At 45.2% G+C, this 21,004-nt stretch overlaps 1 protein-coding gene across 1 annotated transcript in view; it reads left to right on the top strand.

Annotated features, from left to right (window-relative positions):
* Nucleotides 1-19,076: 19,076 nt before the first annotated feature.
* The window catches only part of LOC119965889 (collagen alpha-3(VI) chain-like), a 153,042-nt gene continuing 151,114 nt past the window's right edge, over nucleotides 19,077-21,004 (top strand). Inside the window, exon 1 of the mRNA XM_038796854.1 lies at nucleotides 19,077-19,119. The gene's annotated coding sequence lies outside the window, so the exon portion shown is untranslated. The remainder of the gene's footprint in view (nucleotides 19,120-21,004) is intronic.

The following is a 21,004-nucleotide window of genomic DNA, read 5'->3' as shown; positions in this document are numbered from 1 at the left end:
TTATGTCATTGCTGCTCTTTATATGAATGACCATACTAGGATCATTCTGTGATTGTCTTGCGAATCTGGGAAGAGGAAAATAATATCATGGATGATGGAGGTGGGGGGAGGGGGTGCGGTTAAAGGGTCTGTTGAGGGGGGGGAAAGTGACCCAGAAGCAGAAGAAACACAGGTTCCATGGTTTCTCTCCCTGGCCCTGATGGTGTTAATGCTGATGAATGACTATTGAGAGTTTTTAATGGTACTGACAATTGGGAAGTGCTTTCGTGATGGACCACAAGTGATATAATTAATGCTCAAACTCAAATCTGAGGCCGTTCAAAATAGATATCCATGTGTAAGAACACTTTTCTCAAGACAAGAAAGCATAGGAGAAAGAAAAATGAAACCTATGACGGTATTTCCGACCATGAGGCCCTCCCTTTCTCTGATACTGTACGTAAACACCAGCTGAAGAAGTCTGTCTTAAAGAATCAAGATTTGAGATCTGGTATAGCGGCTCCACCATTCAGTCTGTTGGATTCCATGGATGCTCATTTCTGGCAAAAAAAAATCATTCTCATCAAAGAACTCACTTCAGAAAATGAGATGGTAGTCTGGTTGCTTTCTTCAGCCGAAGGAACAACAAAATTCTGACAAAAACAGCTGATGTAATTACGCATTTACAGCTGCACCCCCGCCCCCAGTACCAAAATAAATGCCTGGGTTTGGCTGCTCTGTAGAAAAATGCTGCATAAATTTCTGTGTGGACCTGGGGTTTTAACCATCGTGTTCCAGGCAACAAGGAAATTCAAGTGAAGAGGTCCCTACAAACAAATGTGTTTCTATTATGTCACATGAGATGGGTTTTCTTCCAAATTACTGTCAAGATTAATTGAGGAAAATGTACACGTAGGCATTCTGTCTGGAATCAACCACCACCCATTTTCTACCATACCTATTGCTAATGGCACTGCTGGAAGCAAATGTTAAGAAGAGAAATGACTGAGGACTCCATCTGAATTCTCACCTGTGAAGAGCTGATGGCTGGAGTGTTCTGTCTTCCCACATGGCGAGTTTAATGGTGGGAGGGCATATACTCTGGTGACTGGGCTCTTCCACTTTGCCACCTCCCTCATTATAAGGCATTTATATGATCCAGCATCAGGAAGGAGAGAGCCTGCCGATAGGCAGGCCCCTGCCGTTGCCGCCAACCCTCCTCCCATCCCCTATCATAATATACACACAAATATATGATGGTGCATAAACAGACACTGACTGACACACTGAACGACCAATCAATATACAGAACACAGCAGCCAATCATCAGACAGGACACTGCCACTATAAAGCCAGAGGGCACTAGTTTTCCCGCTCCCTTGGGATGCAGCCTCTGAGACAGCCAGAGCCCGTGATCAGCAACATGAACATCCACCATGTGGTAGCAGGATAGTCTGGTCAGGTTAGCCTCAGGTCTCCAGTCAACTCAACATAGTGTCAACCCACAGTGCAAGTATGTTTAACAGCTCATAGTTCAATAAAATAGAGTTGTACTTCTACAAGTGTTGGTAGCCTGTCTCTCTCACTGCTATGGTAAACGCAGTCCTCGCAGACCCAGCATATCCAACACATCATGGTACCAGTGCGTGATGTTAGAGATTGATGGACCTACCCTGAGATAGTCTGCCTTTGACCAGCGATCAGCCATCCGGTAGTATGGACAGCGTCCGCCCTCCCTCGCCGCTCCGCATCGCCAGCAACCTCAGTGCCAACTGGAAGATTTTTAAGCAGAAGTTTCAGCTGTAGCTCGAAGCCACCGACCTTGAAGTCGCCTCAGATGCCAGAAAGATTGCTCTCTTTCTCCCCACGGCCGGGGACCACGCCATCCACATTTTTAATTCCCTCACATTTGCTGAAGGTGAGGACTAGTCCAAGTTCAAAACAGTCCTGCTCAAATTCGACAGCCACTGTGACATCGAAGTCAACGAGGGTTTTGAACGCTACGTGTTTCAACAGCATCTGCAGGGTAAGGATGAACCTTTTCAATCTTTCCTAACCCATCTTCGCATCCTCGCGCAATCCTGTAATTACGCTCCACCTCCGACTCCATGATCCACGACCAGCTCGTTTTCGGAATACACTCGGACCCCCTACGCCAGCAGCTCCTTAAAGTGAAACAGCTCACCCTCGCTATAGCCATCGAAATCTGGGTTCTGCATGAGCACACCACTAATCGGCACTCACACATTCAAGTGGCAGAGATGGCGCGGCAAGGCCCCCATGATGCTGAGCGGGTGCAGGCCATAAAACAGCTCCAGGGCCTGAGTCTGGATGAGGGCAGCCATTTTGCGCGCTTTACCCGGGCTCCTGCGCATGCGCGCAACGACCGAGGAGACGGCGAGGCCGAAGACCGAACTGCGCATGTGCGCACAACGTACGACTGCACCGCACATGCGTGGTGGCGCACGGAGCGTTCTGACGTCACGACTTGCAACAACTGTGGCTCCTCCCACTTAAAGCAGCAATGTCCCGCGAAATCTCGACACTGTCTCCAGTGTGGCAAGCTTGGGCACTACGCAGCCCTGTGCAGGTCTGCCCAAACACCTGCCTCCCGTTACTCCCAGCAGCAGTGCAGGAATGTCAGATCCGTTCAACCACCAGTTACAGATTCCGACTCTGACATGGTTGCAGACCCTGATACCGAGGATCTCAAATTCCCATTCCGGGTGGGCATCATCACCAAGCATACGATGCTTCCCAAAAAAAAGGCCAAGCTCTTCCCAGTGATGAGCATTGATCCGGACGATAAGTGGTGTGCCACCCTTACGGTCAACAAATCTCGCATCCGATTCAGGCTGGACACCGGCGCTTCAGCCAACCTCATTTCGCAGTCTGACGTGGACAGCCTCCACGTCAAGCCGACCATCCTTCCATCCGCCTGCCAGCTTCTCGACTACAATGACAATGCCATTGCTGCCAGTGGCTCATGCCAGCTTGTGGTGTCGCACCGTTCCTTAAAGGCCACCTGCGTTTCGAGATTGTAGGGTCCACCAAAGCTTCCCTGCTCGGTGCTCAGGCGTGCAAGATCCTGAATCTCATCCAAAGGGTTCACTCCATGTCGCCCACTGAGACATCAGCCTTGCCAGACGCCGACTTTCAGACACACATGAAGGACATCATTACTCGATACCACAGCGTCTTTGAGGGCATGGGCACACTCCCATACATGTACAAAATTATTTTAAAACCAAATGCCACGCCTGTGGTTCATGCACCCCACCGGGTGCCAGCACCCCTTAAGGACCGCCTCATGCAGCAGCTGCAGGACCTCCAGGACCAGGTCGTCATTTCTAAGGTAACAGAACCAATGGACTGGGTTAGCTCCATGGTGTGTGTTAAGAAACCATCAGGGGAACTACGCATTTGCATCAACCCCAAAGATTTGAACCGTAACAGTTTTCCCGCTCTCTTGGGATGCAGCCTCTGAGACAGCCAGAGCCCGTGATCAGCAACACAAACATCCACCATGTGCTTGCAGGATAGTCTGGTCAGGTAGCCTCAGGTCTCCAGTCAACTCAACATAGTGTCAACCCACAGTGCAAGTATGTTTAACAGCTCATAGTTCAATAAATTAGAGTTGTACTTCTACAAGTGTTGGTAGCCTGTCTCTCTCACTGCTATGGTAAACGCAGTCCTCACAGACCCAGCATATCCAACACATCATCCCCCACGACCCTCACCCTGCGATCATCTCCCTTATAGTTATGTTATTCAGTAGAACTGCTATCCAGGGTAGGACTTCCACCCCGGGGTCCTTAATCTCAGGGCTTGCTGCTGTCCAGTTAAGTGCCTGAGTGGCACAAGTTTGGGCAGACTTTATTGGAAAGAGGCGGCGTGGGGCTTCTGTCAGTTCTTCAGCCAGTGGGGTGACCCGATCATCTCCATGAGATAGTAGGCAATGAAGGGGGAGATCAAAATGAAGGAGCATGTAAGGGGAGAGTGGAAGCAGGCAGCAAGAGGAAGGATTTATTGTTGTTGCAATGCTGGAAATTACCCCATGTTTAAATGAGTTGTTTTTTGTCCAGTTGGGCTTATTCAGAGGCAATTAAAAATACCAATTTAAAATTGCCCCCCTCAGTTTAGAAGCTGCAGCGAGGATTCCTCTGCAGTGCCATGAAAGATTCAGGAAAATAGCTCAGGGTCATGCTGGGGTCAGGCTGTGCCGGTGATCCCTTAAGTCCCTGTGGAAACCACCCCCGCAAAACCCCACATGGTGCAGGAAATGTTCAACCATATGTGTCACTCTTTTAACGTGTTTTCCTGTCAGTATTTACAGCACCACCAGAGTATTCACCAATGTGGTCAATGTTCAGCAATATTCATGTCCAATGAACCCATGTTCATTACAAATGAAATGTGTAATTGTCGTAACTGGGACAGATATTTTGTAGAACATTGAATTGTACTGACTCCAATCTATTCCATAGATTGGGAAGTGAGATGAGAGTAACTGTCTTTGTCATCCAGCAGCATTTGGCTGAGTGTGGCATCAAAGATCCCCAGCAAAACCGAAGTCAATGGAAATCAGGGGGTAACTTTCCCTGGCTGGAGTCATACCGAGCACAAATGTAGATGGTTGTGGTGGTTGGAGGTCAATCGTCTCAGTTCCAGGTCATTACGGCAGGGGTTGCTCAGGGTAGTGTCCTAGGCATAACCATCTCCAGCTGCTTTAGAAATGGGGAGATTCGCTAATGGTTGCACAATGTACAGCACCATTCGCAACTCCTCAGATGCTGAAGCAATCCAAGCATTAGAAAATATCAAGGTTGACAAGCGGCAAGTAACATGTGCACTACACAAGTTCCAGACAATGACCATCTCCAACAAGAGAGAATCGAACCATCGCTCCTTGACATTCAATGGCATTACCACCACTGAATCCCTCACTAGCATCATCCTGGGGTTACCATTGACCAGAGACTGAACTGGATTAGCCATATAAATACTGTTGCTGCAAGAGCAGGTCGCAGGTTCGGAATCCTGTGGCAAGTAACTTACCTCCTAACCCCTCAAAGCCCATCATCTAGAAGATAGAAGTCAGGTGTGTGATGAAATACTCTCCATTTGCCTGGATGAGTGAAACTTTAAGAACCATGACACCATCCAGGTCAAAGCAGTCCGCTTGTTTGCCATCCTATCCACAAACATTCACTCTCTCCAACACTGATACACAGTGGCAGCAGTGTGTGCCATCTGCAACATGCAGTGTAGGGACTTTCCAAGGCTCCTTACACTGCACTCTTCAAGCCCATGACCACTGCTGCCTAGAAGGCCAAGGGTAGCAGATACCAGAGAACTCCACCACCTAGAACTTTCCCTCCAAGTCACTCACCATAGTGACTTGGAAATATATTGCTGTTCCTTCACTGTCGCTGGAGCAAAATTCTGGAACTCCCTCCCTAACAGCACTATGGGTGCACCTACATCACATGGACTGCAGCAGTTCAAGTACCACCTTAGCGAGGGCAATTAGGGTTGGGCAATAAATACTGACATATGATGTGTTGTGCAGGCTGGGTCGATGTGGACTGCGTTTGATGCAGTGTAGCGAGAGACAGACTTCCAACACTTGATGAGATGCAACACAATTTTATTTAACATCTAAACTATTATACATGTTCAACTGTGGTTTGACACTATGCTGACTTGACTGGAGACCTGATACTAGCCTGACCAGACTTACTAGCTACCACATGGTGTTTGCACTGGCTAGCTCACGAGCTCTGACTGTCTCAGAGGCTGGGTCCCGAGAGAACGGGAAAACTGGTGCCCTCTGGCTTTATATTGGTCGTGTCCTGTCTGGTGATTGGCTGCTCTATTCTGTGTGATTACTGGTCATCCTGTGTGTCAATTACTGCCTGTCTGCACTCCGTTATATACATAGATGTATATTATGACAGCATAGTCAGTGAGGCCCATATCCCATGAATGAATGAATAATAAAATGAAATCCTGGGATTGAGTGTAACATGCATCCTTAATGCTTACTGGATACTAAATTATGAAATGGAGCATAACTAAAGGGATACGATCCCACCCCAATAATATGACCCATTTCCCTTCTTAAAAAACTGCTGATTTTTATTGCATGCATCATGCCATAGATGCAAAGGATATATGAGTAAATTGATTGATGTTACAATTCCAGCAATGATCCATACTCAAAGTGATCATCAGTCAGAGATCTGATCGCAACACTGTTGTGTTTATTCTTCAAGCTTTATTTCACGGTGGTGGACCGTTGACTATTAATTAACACATTAAGCCTCTGCTGAAATTTGTTACCTGTCACAACTGTTGAATCAAGTGCCATTGGGAGCTCCATTACTGTTTTCCACAGAGTGGTAGGGCTTACATACGGTTGGGCAGCTTACCACCCCCATTATCTTTAACTTAGACACTCAAATACAGCAAAACCGAGGATGTTAAACACTTTGAAACATAATGTAATTTTGAGGCCAGAGCTCGAAATGTTTACAGAACTTAAATCAACATGATAATTACATTGGCTTGTATCATTGGGTTGCAATGAAAGAGGCGAAAGGAGCTTGTGAAACAGACATAAATAATAGTTTTATTGCCACAGTAATACTTTCATAGGAAAGAGTCCTGTAATCAAAAGCAGCACCGCCAACTGTGGAGGCAATCCGGCAAATCTTGTAAATTCACAGCAAATACTATTCTTAAGCTTAGAATGACGGTGATTCATGAATGAACTTTGAAACTAATAAGAAAGTGAAGTGATGGAAGTTATTCAGGACATGATGTCGGGGTGGGCTGAAATGTTGCTCAAAGGGGTAGAAGATTTAAAACAGAAATGAGGAGGAATTGCTTCAGTTAAGAGGTTGTGAATTTGCGGAATTTTCTTCCCAGAGTGCAGTGGATGCTGGAACACTAAACATATTTAAAGAGGAGGTAGATAGGATTTTAATTAGCAGCGGGATGAAGGGTTATGGGGAGCGGACAGGAAGGTGGCGATGAGGCCGAGATGAGATCAGCCATGGTCGTATTAAATGGCGGAGCAGGCTTGAGGGGCCTAATCCTGCTTCTAGTTCTTATGTTCTTATGTTCAAATAATAATTTTGGGGCTACTACTGTTCCAGATTTGTGAAGGATAGCAAACGAGGGAGCATATGTCTGAGGAAATAGCTCAGGGTAGTGAGTTGGATGACAATTATGTGGATGGAAAAAGTCAATTGGGTACTCTAAATTTATTTTAAAAAGAATTGATATTCTTGTGTGTAAAATCTGCACAAAGTGCATGAAACACGCAAGCTCATTGGAACAGCAAAAGCTGTCAAAGAACAATCAAAGCTGTCAAAACAAACAGTCAAGCTGTCAAAGAATGGTCAAAGCTGTCAAGGGACTGTTAAAACTCATTGGGCCTGTCAAAGCTTTCAAAGGACGTAACTCTGCTGGGATTTAAATTTAAAATAATATATGATTTTTTTAAAATCAGAGCTTGCTGTTTGTGGAGATATGACTGAGAGCTTTCAGAGTAGGGTGCCTGTTAAGTGGATAGTTTGATTGGAAGTTCCAAGTAGGTATTGAATAGAAATGTCTGTTTTCATAAGAGATTAGGTGAAGGAATTTCAATGTATTGAATGCTTTTATGAATGAGGTATTTTTAAATAATTATGTCATCAATAGGTGCATAAATTTATTTTTTGCCAGCATGGCTCCTAAAGTCTACCCATCGTTGATACTAGTTGAGTTTGCTAAGGGTGAAATGTGTTGTGTGGAGGGGGTGTGTGGATTGGCATAAGTTGGCATTTGGGCTACAGAGAGCCATGGGGATGAGTAGGAGGCATGAGTTGGCATGTGGGGTTTGAATGACCATGGGGTTGTGTAGAGGGTCAGAGAGTGGTGGTTGGGTATGATTTTGAGGAACCAGGGGGTGGGTATGAGAGACCATAGGCATTGGGCACAGCGCATGGGGTGGCATTATTTGGCATGGATGGGCAAGGTGGAAGTGTGGGGTCGAGGGGTAGGAGCTGGCAAGATGTTTTGTACTTTATACATTTTGTTCAATGACTTTAACAAAGTGCTGGGGCACAGAGGCATCCTTGTGCCAGCCCGTCTCCGCATCCTGCAGCCTCTGCACCTATTCCGGGATATGGTGGGCCCAAATTCTAATCGAGTTCAACCCACCCCACCGGGAATGAAAATCTGACATTCCAAGCCTCTCTTTCCAGACTCAGACTTGAGAAGCTGAGAAATGTCTGCACCACCAACCTGGGAGTGGAAATCTAGGCATAAGTGAGAACCGGAAAGATATGAGGCTGTGGAATGTATTCCCAGATTTAGTGAATAAAGCCGAGAACATGTAAAACATTAAGAAGAAATTGTTGAAGGAAAGAGGGATAGGTCTGGGAACAGGGCGGACACATCATATCATAAGTGCTGTAACCTTCAAGGTCTCAATTCTACATTCCCACCTGCCCTCCACATCCTTTGATTTCCTGAGAGTCCAAAGATCTGTGCCATAACCCACAAGTAACTTACGGGTGAGAAAAAAAAATCTCCCTGCACCTTGCAGAATACCAACTCCCCCGTTAAGATGGCGCAGGACCTCTAATCAATATTTAGCTGTTGTATATATAAAGCCGGCTTGTTAGGCACTGGCAAGGCAGACCCAGTTGGAATCTATCATGTGATGCATATATTAGTTATTATAAATAGACTAAACTTCTTTGAAGTACTTGGTGTGGACTCCTTCACGGCATTATAAAAATCTGTCTGCCCCATCCTTAAATATAGTCAACAGTGGAACATTCACAAGCCTCCGGGGTAGATAATTCCAAAAATTCACAACCCATTGAGAGAAGAAATTTCTCATCCTCTCAGTCCTAAGCGATTGGTGCCTTACCCAGGCACTGTGCCGTCTTGTTGTAGATTCCCCAACTAGTGGAAGCAGCCTCTCATTTGCTGCCCTGCCAATGCGGGGCCTTCGGATCCTAAACACTTCAATGAGATCACCTCGCATTTTTCTAAATTCCACGGAACGCAGGCCCAATTTACTCACCTCTTATCATAGGACAATCCTCTAACCCCCAGAGACCAATCTAGTGAACCATCACTGAACTGATTCCGGTGCAAGTGTACTCTTCCTTAAATGGGGAAATGGAAACTGCACACAGTGTTCCATGTGTGGTTTCACCAGAGCCATGTATAATTGTTGCAATGCTTCTTTATACCTCTACACCTGTGTTATGCATTGTAGCCAATTTCTCTCTGTATAGAATGTCACATGATTACATGTTAACATCATCAGAGGCACTTGGGAGATTTTCCCGGCCTTCCACCTTAGACTGTGAGCAAGTAACACCTCTGCAATAAACTTTGACATCTGGCTAAGTAACCTATGGTGTGACCACCTGGGTTATCCTTTGTTTATACTGTGAGTAAAAGTAAAAGCCGGAGAAAATATAGCAGTGTTATAAACAAAGCTGGCGACGAGGATGTTTCTCCACTGAAATAATCAGATTAGAAAAACAGGCAGATCTGGACATCGAACCAAAGGTTGATTTTTGGGAGATTGCTCCACCATCCAAAAATGCGTGGTGAAACTAGCCATAGGGAACAGAATTTTTAACGTTGCTAAGAGTGCAGGTTAATTTTGGAAGAGAGAGAAAGCACTTAGAACTGTTCTTAAGTTTTTTAGTTCTTAAGTTCTTAAGAGTTGGATGTGGGAATGGAGAACGTTTTTTTCAGCCAGACGGTCAGTTGTTGTGCCAATCAATTTGCGAGGTCAGTGGGCTCAGAGAAAAAAAACCTCCTGGAAAACGAGCAGAGAAACCCAGGAAATAAGGGGGTCGGCTGTAAAAAGACAAATTCCTTATCAAGCTGGGGAGATTTTTTTCAGCTGTGTGCCTTCGCACATAACGGGCTATCGCGTCGGATACTTCAATCTCGGACAGAGAGAGATCTGCTTTTGGGAAACAATTTCCCAAAAAAAGGAAAATACAGCGATTGCAACGAACATTAAGTTGGATTAAAGGTGACATCTGCTTTTTTTAAAAAAAAGATTGGTGTTTGCAAAAAAGGATTTTCTTAAAGCCACAGTCCAACCAAGAAAATAACATTTTGAAGAAATATTAAATGAAATAAAACAATAAAAATTAAATTGATAGAGAAAGAAATTAGAGGGGAGGAAAAGTTAAAGAAAGTACTGCAACTTAAGAACATGTATTTGCGATGCTGGAATAAGGTGGTGCTATAGGAATCATTCGGGAGAACACAGAATCGTGGTGTTCCTATGAAGAGAGATTCCGGTACTACCTTGCTGCAAACTGGAAACTGAGTGAAATTAAAGTAACAACTTTCTTGAGTGTAATAGGATAGAAAACTGTCACCCTTTGCAAAGCCTTGTCCACCCTGCAAAGACTGGCACAATAACTTAATAAGGAATTAATGAAGACCCTTGAAGAATACAAAAAACAAAGAAAAGTACAGCACAGGAACAGGCCCTTTGGCCCTTCAAGCCTGCGCTGACCATACTGCCTTTCTAATCTAAAATCTTTTACCCTTCTGGGGCCTCTTTCCCTCTATTCCCATCCTATTCAAGTATTTGCCAAGATGCCCCTTAAATGTCACAATTGTACCTGCTTCCACCACCTCCTCTGACAGCAAGTTCCAGACACCCACTACCCTCTGTGTAAAAAAAACGTTCGTTGCACATCTAAATTTTGCCCCTCATATCATAAAGCTATGTCCCCTGGTAATTGACTCTTCCACCTTGGGAAAAAGCTTCTGACTATCCACTCTGTCCATGCCCTCATAATTTTGTAGCCTTCTATCAGGTCGCCTCTCAACTTCCATTGCTCTAGAAAGAACAAACCGAGTTTATCCAACCTCTCCTCATGGCTAATGCCCTTCAAACCTGGCAATATCCTGGTAAACCTCTTCTACACCCTCTCCAAATCCTCCACATCTCACTGATACTGTGGCAACCAGAATTAAACACTATATTCCAAGTCTGGCCTAACTAAGGTTCTATACCGCCGCAGCATGACTTGCCTATTTTTATACTCGATGCCGCATCCGATGAACGCTTCTCATCCAAACCATTAATCAGAGTAGACAGATTCAGATTCATGAAGAGGGTGAAAATATTCCAGAATTTGTTGCTGTACTATGGAGTCCAGCCAAGAATTGTGAGTTTGGATCCACCTTTGAAGACACGCTGGGAGACAGATTTGTGTGCGAATTCAAAAATGAGACAATCCAGAGACGATTGCTGACAGAAAGCTCTTCAACACTCAAGCTTACTGTTGAAATAGCAGTGTCTATGGAGTTGGCAGCAAAAGAAGTTTTCCAAATTGGAACTAGCACCAAAAGAAACAAGATGAATACTGAGAAACAAAGACCTCTCAACATGCAAGCGTGCCCAGGTGGGGAATTCTCCACAGGAATGTTGGTGTGGAGAAAACAAATGATGTAATTGTGACAAGAAAGGTCACATAACAAAGGTGTGCTGGGCCACACAAAATGCTCAAACATTGAAGACGGGTAAACACAAGAAAGCACCCGAATCCACAAAAAGAGCGAACAGAATGACGGAAGACAATAAAAATTCCCAGGAGACACGATACCTGCAGAGATCAAATAACTAAAACTCGGTGTATTATCAATGCAAGGCAATACACACAGATTTTGGATATATCAAAACTAAATGGGAATAAAACTAAAATGGAAGTAGACACGGACGCTGCAATATCTCTGACCTCTGAAAAATTATATCAACAAAAGTTCAACAACGTACCATTAAAATAGTCTGATATAATCTTGAGAATTTACATGGAAGAGGTGGTTCCAGTGAAGGGCTATATCTTGCTCCAAGTTTTTTTTGAAAATATTTTTATTCAAGTTTTCATTTAATGAAACACAAAATAAACAAATCCATATCCATACAAACTTGGTGCAAGTTGAAGTAAATGGTCAGTCTAAAATTGCATGGTAGCACAGTGGTTAGCCCTGTTGCTTCACAGCGCCAGGGACGCGGGTTCAATTCCCGGTTTGGGTCACTGTCTGTGTGGAGTCTTCACATTCTCCTCGTGTCTACATGGGTTTCCTCCGGGTGCACCGGTTTCCTCCCACTGTCCAAAGATGTGCAGGTTAGGTGGATTGGTCATGCTAAATTGCCCCGTAGTGTCCAAAGGTTAGGTGGGGTTGCCAGGTTATGGGGATAGGATGGAGGTGCGGGCTTAGGTAGGGTGCTCTTTCAGGGGCTGGTGTAGACCCGATGGGCCGAATGGCCTTCTTCTGCACTGTAAGTTCAAAACAAAATTGCCGTAACATGTGGTAAAAGGAAATTTTCCAGCACCCTTTGTTGAACAAAATCAAACTAAATGGAGAAGCTGTGAACCAATTGGCTGATGGAAAGAAAAGATTGCAGAAAAATACAAGAAAATATTTGAAAACTCGACCAGAGTCGAGGCACGACTTAAGATAAAACCTGATAGCATCGCTAAATGGTTAAAGGCAAGAACTGTGCCATACGCTATCAAATTAAATGTCAAAATGCAACTTGGCAAATTGATGAATGATGACGTGACTGAGAGTCTGACGACGAGCGATTAGTCAACCCTGATTGTCACAATTATTAAACTGATGGCTCAAGTAGAATATGTGTTGACTTTAAAATGACGATAAACCCAGTGCTGTGTGCTGACCAATATCCCTTACCATTAATAGAGGGCCTATCTGCTGGATTGTTGGGTGGACAAAAGTTCAGGAAGATAGATTTGTCCCAGGCATATCTCCACATGAAGGCATCAGCTGAGTCACAAACTCCTCTAACCATTGTAACACACGGAGGACTGTTCAGGTACAAGCGCCGACCATTCGGAATAACGTCTGCACCGGCCCGATTCCAAAAGTCCATGGACCAAATCCTTCGTGGCCTCAACGGTGTTCAATGTTATTTGGACGACATTTTAATTACAGGCAGGGCGGAAGAGGAGCACTTAAAGAATTGAGAAGGCACATTGAAGCGTCTTGAAAGACATCTTCGCATCAAGAGAGAAAAATGTGAATTTTCCCAGTCATCAATAATCTATTTTGGCCGTGTAATTGATAAGAACGGGTTCCACAAAGAACCAAAGAAAATGACTGTGATTTCAGTTGTGCCAAGTGCACAGGATATATCGTAACTGAGATTTTTTTTTTCAAATTTAGTGTTCCCAATTATTTTTTTTCCAATTAAGGGGCATTTTAGCATGACCAATCCACTTACCCTGCACATCTTTTGGGTTGTGGGGGTGAAACCCACGCGAACACAGGGAGAATGTGCAAACTCCACACGGACAGTGACCCAGAGCCGGGATTGAACCTGGGCCTTCGGTGCCGTGAGGCAGCAGGGCTAACCCACTGTGCCACCGTGCTGCCCTAACTGAGATCTTTTTTGGGGCTCCTTAATTACTGTTTGTTATAACCTGTCTGAATCCTATTGGCTGGGGACTATTGTTTATCCCATGACTCTTGGGGAGTATGAACTCCCCCAATGAGGGGGGGGTGGGGCAATCATTAGTAGCTGCAGCTGTATAAATAGAGCTGGCCAGTGTGGTATTAGCTAGAGAATGAAACAGTGCTGAACTACTACTGCTGTGCATATATTGTTATAAATAAAGTTATTGTCTATTTGATTCTGCAAACTCATGCTGGAATTTTTGTGGCCCTTGCAAAACTGTGGAAAATGTGTTTCACACGACTATATTAAAACCACTCCATGCATTATTATGTGTAATTAAGTCTTAGTTCAATTTGACCTTAACTTAAAAATACAACTCGCATATGACACATCGCCCTATCGGGTGGATGCAGTTGTCCCTCATATAATGTTAAATAGAGAGAAAAAAAACAATGGGCTGGATAAGTGTTGATGCTGACGCAGAATTTGTGGATTTTCACAACAGCAAAACTGACGCCGGACCTGGACTGATTGAGCAACTGTGGAGGGGCTAGCACGGGCGCCACATGGAACACAATTGATTCCAATAAGAAACGGTGCGAGATTCGCTCGGTCCGTTATTGACACTCGGGACGGCACCTAAAGGGGTGGGGACACCCATACATCCCATGGCCCTAAATTCACAGTGCACAGTCAGAAATACTGCCCATGCAACAACCCAAACACGCTGGCAATATTATTTTTAAAATGGAAGTTGAGAACCAAGTTTGATTTATTCTTACTGCCTGTGGAAGGGTCCTTCCTGAAGATTCCCTTGTTTCCGTTTTCTTTATTTTTTTGCTATTATTATTTTGATCCATGGATGCTTAATAGATGCGTGTCTTTAAGTCAGGCAGCAAAGAGAATGAGGGACTTGAAAGTTACAACATAGTTCACTGTAGTAATTTTGGACAGCAGAACCCAGACTTTTCAGCACCCGAGAGATGAGGTTTGTATGTTTAGCTGGGGGCCAATAGCTGGGGGCCTGATAACAGGTGATAATTGAATCCTGCCTGAGTGCAATGATTTCCAGAGACTCAAGGAAAGCAGAGTTGATCCTGGACGTTCAAGGAAGAAGGAGTTGCTCTTTCTCTTCCCTCTCCCAAAATTCCATGAGCTGCTGTATTTCTGAGCCTACAGAGAACCTGAATGAATGAATCTACAATGAAAACCATTACAGACTGTGGGTCTGCTGGAGTGACGCTGACATCTCCCTCTGAAAGTTCAGGTTGGTCCCTATCGTTCCCATCAACCTCGGGTAAGTCTGTTCCAAAGGCTCAGCATCAGGCTGAGACCCAGCTGGGTCTGGAGATCCAGCAGACCTCCGACTGCTGTCTTGCCTGGGGGTTCCTGCCTCTACATCAGCAGCAGTGCGCTGCTCACCAGATTGTGCCCTAGAAGCCTGACCACTAACATTTCCCACCGAGGTGTGTGTCTCTGTGCTGGTGGAGGGTGGGGATGACAGCTGTGCCTCGACAATAACAGCTGCATCCTCGGAGCTCTCCTCCAACGTGTTCTCTCTGGAGTCAGGAGAGGGGGCCACCCGGAATGGACTGGTGCTGTCGGCTGCTGGACCTGCGGGAGAATGGACATGTGGTCAGTGGGAGGGATGGGTCAGTCAGTCAGTAAGGCAATCACTAATCACGTTTGACATGTCCTCCAGCTGGAGCCCGGTGGTTCCTCACCTCTGCGGCGTCCGCCAGCCTCCGCGTGGGTGACCGCCCTGTCCTCGGCCACACCAGTCATGTCCAGGGCCTGTTCCTCGAAGGAGGTGAGGATTCTCAAGTCCTGCACTCTACCGCCAGTCTGTGCCCTCTCCCAATGGTTATGGGAGAGCTTTTCCTGAGGGGACATAGAGAGGGCATTGTTAGCCACATGCGTGGTCACAGTTGTAGGGAGGGGGGTGAAAGGAGTGTTGGGGTGGAGGGAGAGTTGAAGGGGTGGGTGGAGGGAGGGTTGAAGGGGGAAGGGGATGGAGGGAGGTTTAGGGGTCACCTGGGGGGATGCTGCCTTGGGGGGTTGGGGTGTGGGACATTGGTGTCTATTCACTCATGCATCCCGGTGTAGGTAGTTGAAGTTCTTTCGACACCGGAGGCCAGTCCTCCTATTCACTGTTCCTGAGCTGACTGCTGCCACCACCTCGTCCCAGGCAGCACTGGCTGCCACGTGGCTCATCCTCCGGGACCTTCATGGGGACTGAACATCCCTCTTGGCCTCCACCACATCCAGGAGCCTCCCTAGGTCAGCATCCCCGAGTCTTGGGGCCGGTCTCCTCAGCGCCATTTTTGCGAGCTGGCTGGGGTTGGCTGAGCAAGCGCAGCTTAAGGACTGTTTTTCTTTCGACCAAAATTAATAATTTTTACAACCCCCTTCCTAAACACCAAAACATTTCTGCTACACTCCCACTATTAACACAATCTCTCTAAACCTTCACTGTGCTGAGAATACAGCCTCTGATACACTGTTTGGGGTTGGGAGTGGTATGTGAAGCTGACATTGGGGGGTTGAGGGGGTGGAGGATGGGAAGGGGTGGATGAAGGGGAAGGAGCCCCTGTAAGTTATGGTACACATGACCTCCAGATGGGGTAGATGGAGGTGAGGCAAGGGTGCCGTGCCAGTGATGGACTTAGGGTGGGCAGTCTGGCAATGTCCACCACCACAATGACAGAATCCAGTATTAGTGGAAAGTAACAGGTGGTATCGTGAAGCTTCAGATAAATCAGAGGCATGCGGACAATGAGGGAGAGAGGGTCAAACTCCATCCTTTAACACAAGTGTAGCACCACCATCTTGATACTCAGGTAAAATGGCATCTTCCAAAATCGAAAGGGCCATTGGTTCTGTCTGGGAGGGGTATGGTGACGTGTGGGAGGACTGTAAAGCTGACCTCTGGGTCTCCTTCTTAGAATGCTTACTCACTTGTTGGTGCAGCGACACTGGACTGAATCAAACTCAATTACACAGGACACAGATCCTGTTGGGCAGGAAGCAAGAGCAAGCCAAATTTCTAATTTAGTGCTCTGAAAGGCATTGGCACAACTCAATAGGGTCACATCAAAATTTGAAAAGCTACATATAATTATAGAATTTGCAGTGCAGAAGGAGGCCATTCAGCCCATCAAGTCTGCATCGGCCCTTGGAAAGAGCATCCTATTTAAGCCCACACCTCCACCCCATCCCTGTAACCCAGTAACCCCACCTAACCTTTTTTTTTGGACACTAAAGGGAAATTTAGCATTGCCAATCCACCTAACCTGCACATCTTTGGACTGTGGGAGAAAACCGGAGGACCCGGAGAAAACCCACGCAGATACGGGGAGAACATGCAGACTCCGCACAGACAGTGACCCAAGCCGGGAATCGAACCAGGGTCCCTGGAGCTGTGAAGCAACAGTGCTAATCACTGTGCTACCGTGCTGCCCTAACAATGGATTTGATGGTCATAATTCGACTTTTAATTGCAGATTTTTATTGAATTCAAAGCTGCCATGGCAGGATTCGAACCCAGGTCACCGGAACATTACCCTGCGATTGCTAATCCACCAACAATACCACTGTGCTCACTGTGTGGATGACAGCAACTCGCCAAACCAACGGTCTATCGTCCATGATTCTCCTACCTAAAATGCATGTAAAGGAATGCCGGGCAAGGCTGTGATTGTCCAGAGATCTCGTCCACCACATATACTACATGCTCCAAGAATAACCTTGTGCATTTGGAGGCTTACCCCTGCACTTAATTTATTTGCCTCTGCGTCCTCCCATGGATTAAATGTGTGGCATCTCTCAGTTGGTGACACATGGTTGCATTCAGAAGGTGTCGTTTACAGTGGTGTAAACTTTGTTCTGGATGATGATAGCCAGGCTCACTATCCCTGAGATCTCTATGGTGCAGGGAGCAATAGACTAAATCCATGTGGTTGTACGGGCTCCTTGACAGCAGCCCTTGAGGTTCATCAACTGTGAGGGCTTCCATTCCCTCAACATGAAGTTGGTGTGTGACCATTGGAAGCACATCTTGAATGTTTGTGCACTGTTCCCTGGAGTTGCCGTGACTCCCACATCCTTAGTAGCTCCCAGGCACCTTGGATTTTCGAGAGGCAAGAATGTCTGCAGTGAAGATTGATGGTGGATAAGGGACCTTCCATGCCGACCAATGGGAAAGCTGCTGCCGGAGTCACCCGCTATCACACTCAGTCTCAAAAATGGAGATTTACACCATCCATGAACTGCGTTTGGCAGATGCTCAATGTGTGTGCGCACGCGCCCCTCTCTCAATATGGCGGCCCACCCTTTCAAAGAGAAGCTCCTTGTCATAATATACACCAGTATATCATGGTGCAGACACACACTGATGGACACACACAGGGACCAATCAACATGTACAAACACCGCAGCCAATCACCAGTTAGAATACACACACTATAAAGGCAGAGGGCGCCATGGTTCCCGCTCATTCTGGGTGCTGCCTCTCAGTGTAACAAGAACTCATCCAGCCCAGACCAGACTCACACCAGGTGCTGAGAGAATCAACTATTTCAGACAAGGCTTAAGTCTCTAGTTTAAGTTAGCATCATTTAGACCCACAGTCATCGCGTGTTAGTTAGAAGTTAGTTAATAAAATTGAGTTGAACCTTCATCAGTGTTGGAAGTTGTGGTGATATGAGTGGGAGCACTGCCATTGGTGCAGAGCATTGGTTTCCCATTGACTCTGGCTGGTCATGTACCTCTCGTCTGATTGGCTGGGACTAGTCATGTGACTGCTCACCAATTGGTCAAGAGGCAAGTAGACCCCGCCTCTGAGGCAGGGTATAAGTACCCAGGGTTCCCGGCGGTCGGCCTTTCTCTGTAGTCGACCACCGGGCTAACAACTAGCTGATTAAAGCCACAGTTTGGATTTTCATCGTGTCTCGCGTCCAATTGATGGTACATCAGAAGTGTCTGTTCATCCCTCAAGTCTACACTAGCCAACACATTACTCATCACTCCCACTTTCATCCCAACTGCTAGTTGAAGCAAAAACCGAAACATGTATTTTCAAATGTGTACCCTTCAGAAGGCTGACTCTACACTTCAGTCTCATGTACCAAATTAAACGCAAAGGCTGGATGCTACAGTATTGTTCAAAAGTGTAAACACCATGTGAGTGCACATATAATGGGTTATCATTATGGACCCTTAAAGTCACTTGTAGCTCCCACAAATTTACAGTGCAGAAGGAGTCTGCACCGGCCCTCTGGAAAATGCATCCCAATATTGTTCCTCAAACAGTCCAGTCTTGTTTATCCAACCAAGAGTCCATCTGTGACTGTTTTCTCCGGAAGAGCCCCTTGAAAATGAACAAGTTAATCATGACTCCAAACATTATTTGGCTTTTATTTTGACCAGTGATGTCCTTCGCCAATCCTGACATTATTAAAGTGGCCTCTTCCATTAGTTTGGGTTTTAAAATTCGGCCAGTATGCCAAGGGTTAATTGGTCCTGTTTGGTGCTGCCGGGAGATGCTCACTAGTATTGGTAGTGAGAATAGGGAGGAGGAGTTTCTCACAGCTTTATTAATGTGAAAGCTGCCTGCAAGCTTGGAGTGTCAGAACCTCCTGTTACAGGACAGCTGCAAATTGTCTGGAGTGGTAAGCATTATTTTACATTTAAAATGTTGGCTTAACGCACGTCGAATAAAAAGTATAAACATTACATGGACAGACTTTATCTTTGCCAATCAGATGCATGATAATTCAACAGTCCAGCTTATGTGATGAAAATTGGTATAGTTATCGAATGTGAAATTTTTCAAAGGCACTACATATTAAACAAATTTGCTAAATATGTACAAGCTTTTACATAAGACGAACATGAAAAATGATTTCACGTTTTAAATTGAAATGTTTTTCTCTGCTATGTAATCTGTTTCACAGCTATATTTTAAATGTGGGAATTAATATGACTTCCAGGAAAGTTTCATGTTATCTATTGCTTTTTGGATCAGGTCACCATGTTATGATGTTTCTGTGATCATGACTTTTATTTATGTTGCATATTTGAGATCTTTGTCTGGACTCTAATTATCAATTTGTATATCTGGATCTCTCACGTATTTCTCTTGGGGCATTTTTAAAACTTAAAGCTAAGTTTTATCTTCAAATTAACAGAATAGTTGCGAGGTTTTAATCAGATAATTAAACCGTTTTTGATCAAAGCAGATTGTTCTTGACAGCAACCTTTCCAGGAACAAAAGCTAATCACTCACTCTTTCATTTCCAACTGGTGGCTGTAAAGAAGGCTGAATCATGTATTAAACAAACTGCTTCAGAAAGCTCAAGGTAAACTTCAGTCCCATTTATCAAAATAAAAGCAAAGACAGGGCGTTACAATATTTTAGAAAAAGTGGAAAAGTGACCCAGACTGAATCAGAACTAAATGGCAAAGTGACAATTGTGTTTTAAGTTTTCAGTCACATCATATCGTTTCTTGAGTATATACTGGCGACATGTGTATTTCATAACATTATTCACATGTTTCTGTAATTAAAATGGCATTTTGTATAGCATGGGGAGAGGGGGGAGGACAAGTTTAACAGTCACAGAGTGGAATAGTAGAGGATTACATTTACATTTGCTTCAGGCAAATTGTCGATTTTAAAACTTAATTTGAAACTTCTATTGAAGTAGTCACGTAATTTAATTGAGAAACATGCAACTTGTGAGAGTATTATGGAAAGGACAAATAAATCCTGTCAATCATAAAACATTTGCAGTACTGATCCTTTAATCATCAGTAATAAGCCACTTAAAGAGCATAAACATTATTAGGTTCTTCCATTGTAGCCATCTCAGATGGCCACCTGCAAAGGACCATGGGAATTATGGCCAACCCAGGACTCAGACAGACTCAGAGCTTGTGTGTGTATTTGCAACCCAGATAGCTAGACGCGATCGAAACCACTGCTAGTTTGCATTCTAATGGCCCATTTCTCCAGAACAAAAGAACTGTACTCAGGTAATCCATACAGAATAATACTAATCGGCGCCACTCCCTTTACTCAGGGAGCCCAAACAGCAATGGTCAATGACCGTTAAGGACATGCCCAGCCATCAAGGCACCCGCCCCTTTATTGGCCAAAATCGAAGACAGTGATCAAAGCCTGTCGAATTATTGGGTCCAAGTTAAGGAACGCCCCGAAGAACGCGAAGTCCCAGAGGGATAAGAAGAGACACAGCCATGTGCTCAGTCTCTCTTGGATCCGGCCTATGCCAACCCAAGTGCAGCATAATGACCAGACAGACTAGTTCAAGACCAATGATCACTACCAGACGGATGAGCCCAGAGCCACTTCTTCCACCCAGTCACGCAAGACCCAGACAAAAGCCTTGTCCATCTGCATAGAGCCGGTTGCCCTGAAGTTAAGTGTAGGTTATTGTAGTTGTTAGGTGTAGTTTAACTTGTAGTGTTTTGTGTTGCATGTCGAAGTAATCCTTGTGTGTAAATAAACCTTGAACTTGAACTGACTAACTGGTT

This window comes from Scyliorhinus canicula, chromosome 5 (genome assembly GCF_902713615.1).
Source record: "Scyliorhinus canicula chromosome 5, sScyCan1.1, whole genome shotgun sequence".
NCBI classification, from domain to species: Eukaryota; Metazoa; Chordata; class Chondrichthyes; order Carcharhiniformes; family Scyliorhinidae; genus Scyliorhinus; species Scyliorhinus canicula.
This window is presented reverse-complemented; position numbering and strand designations above follow the sequence as displayed.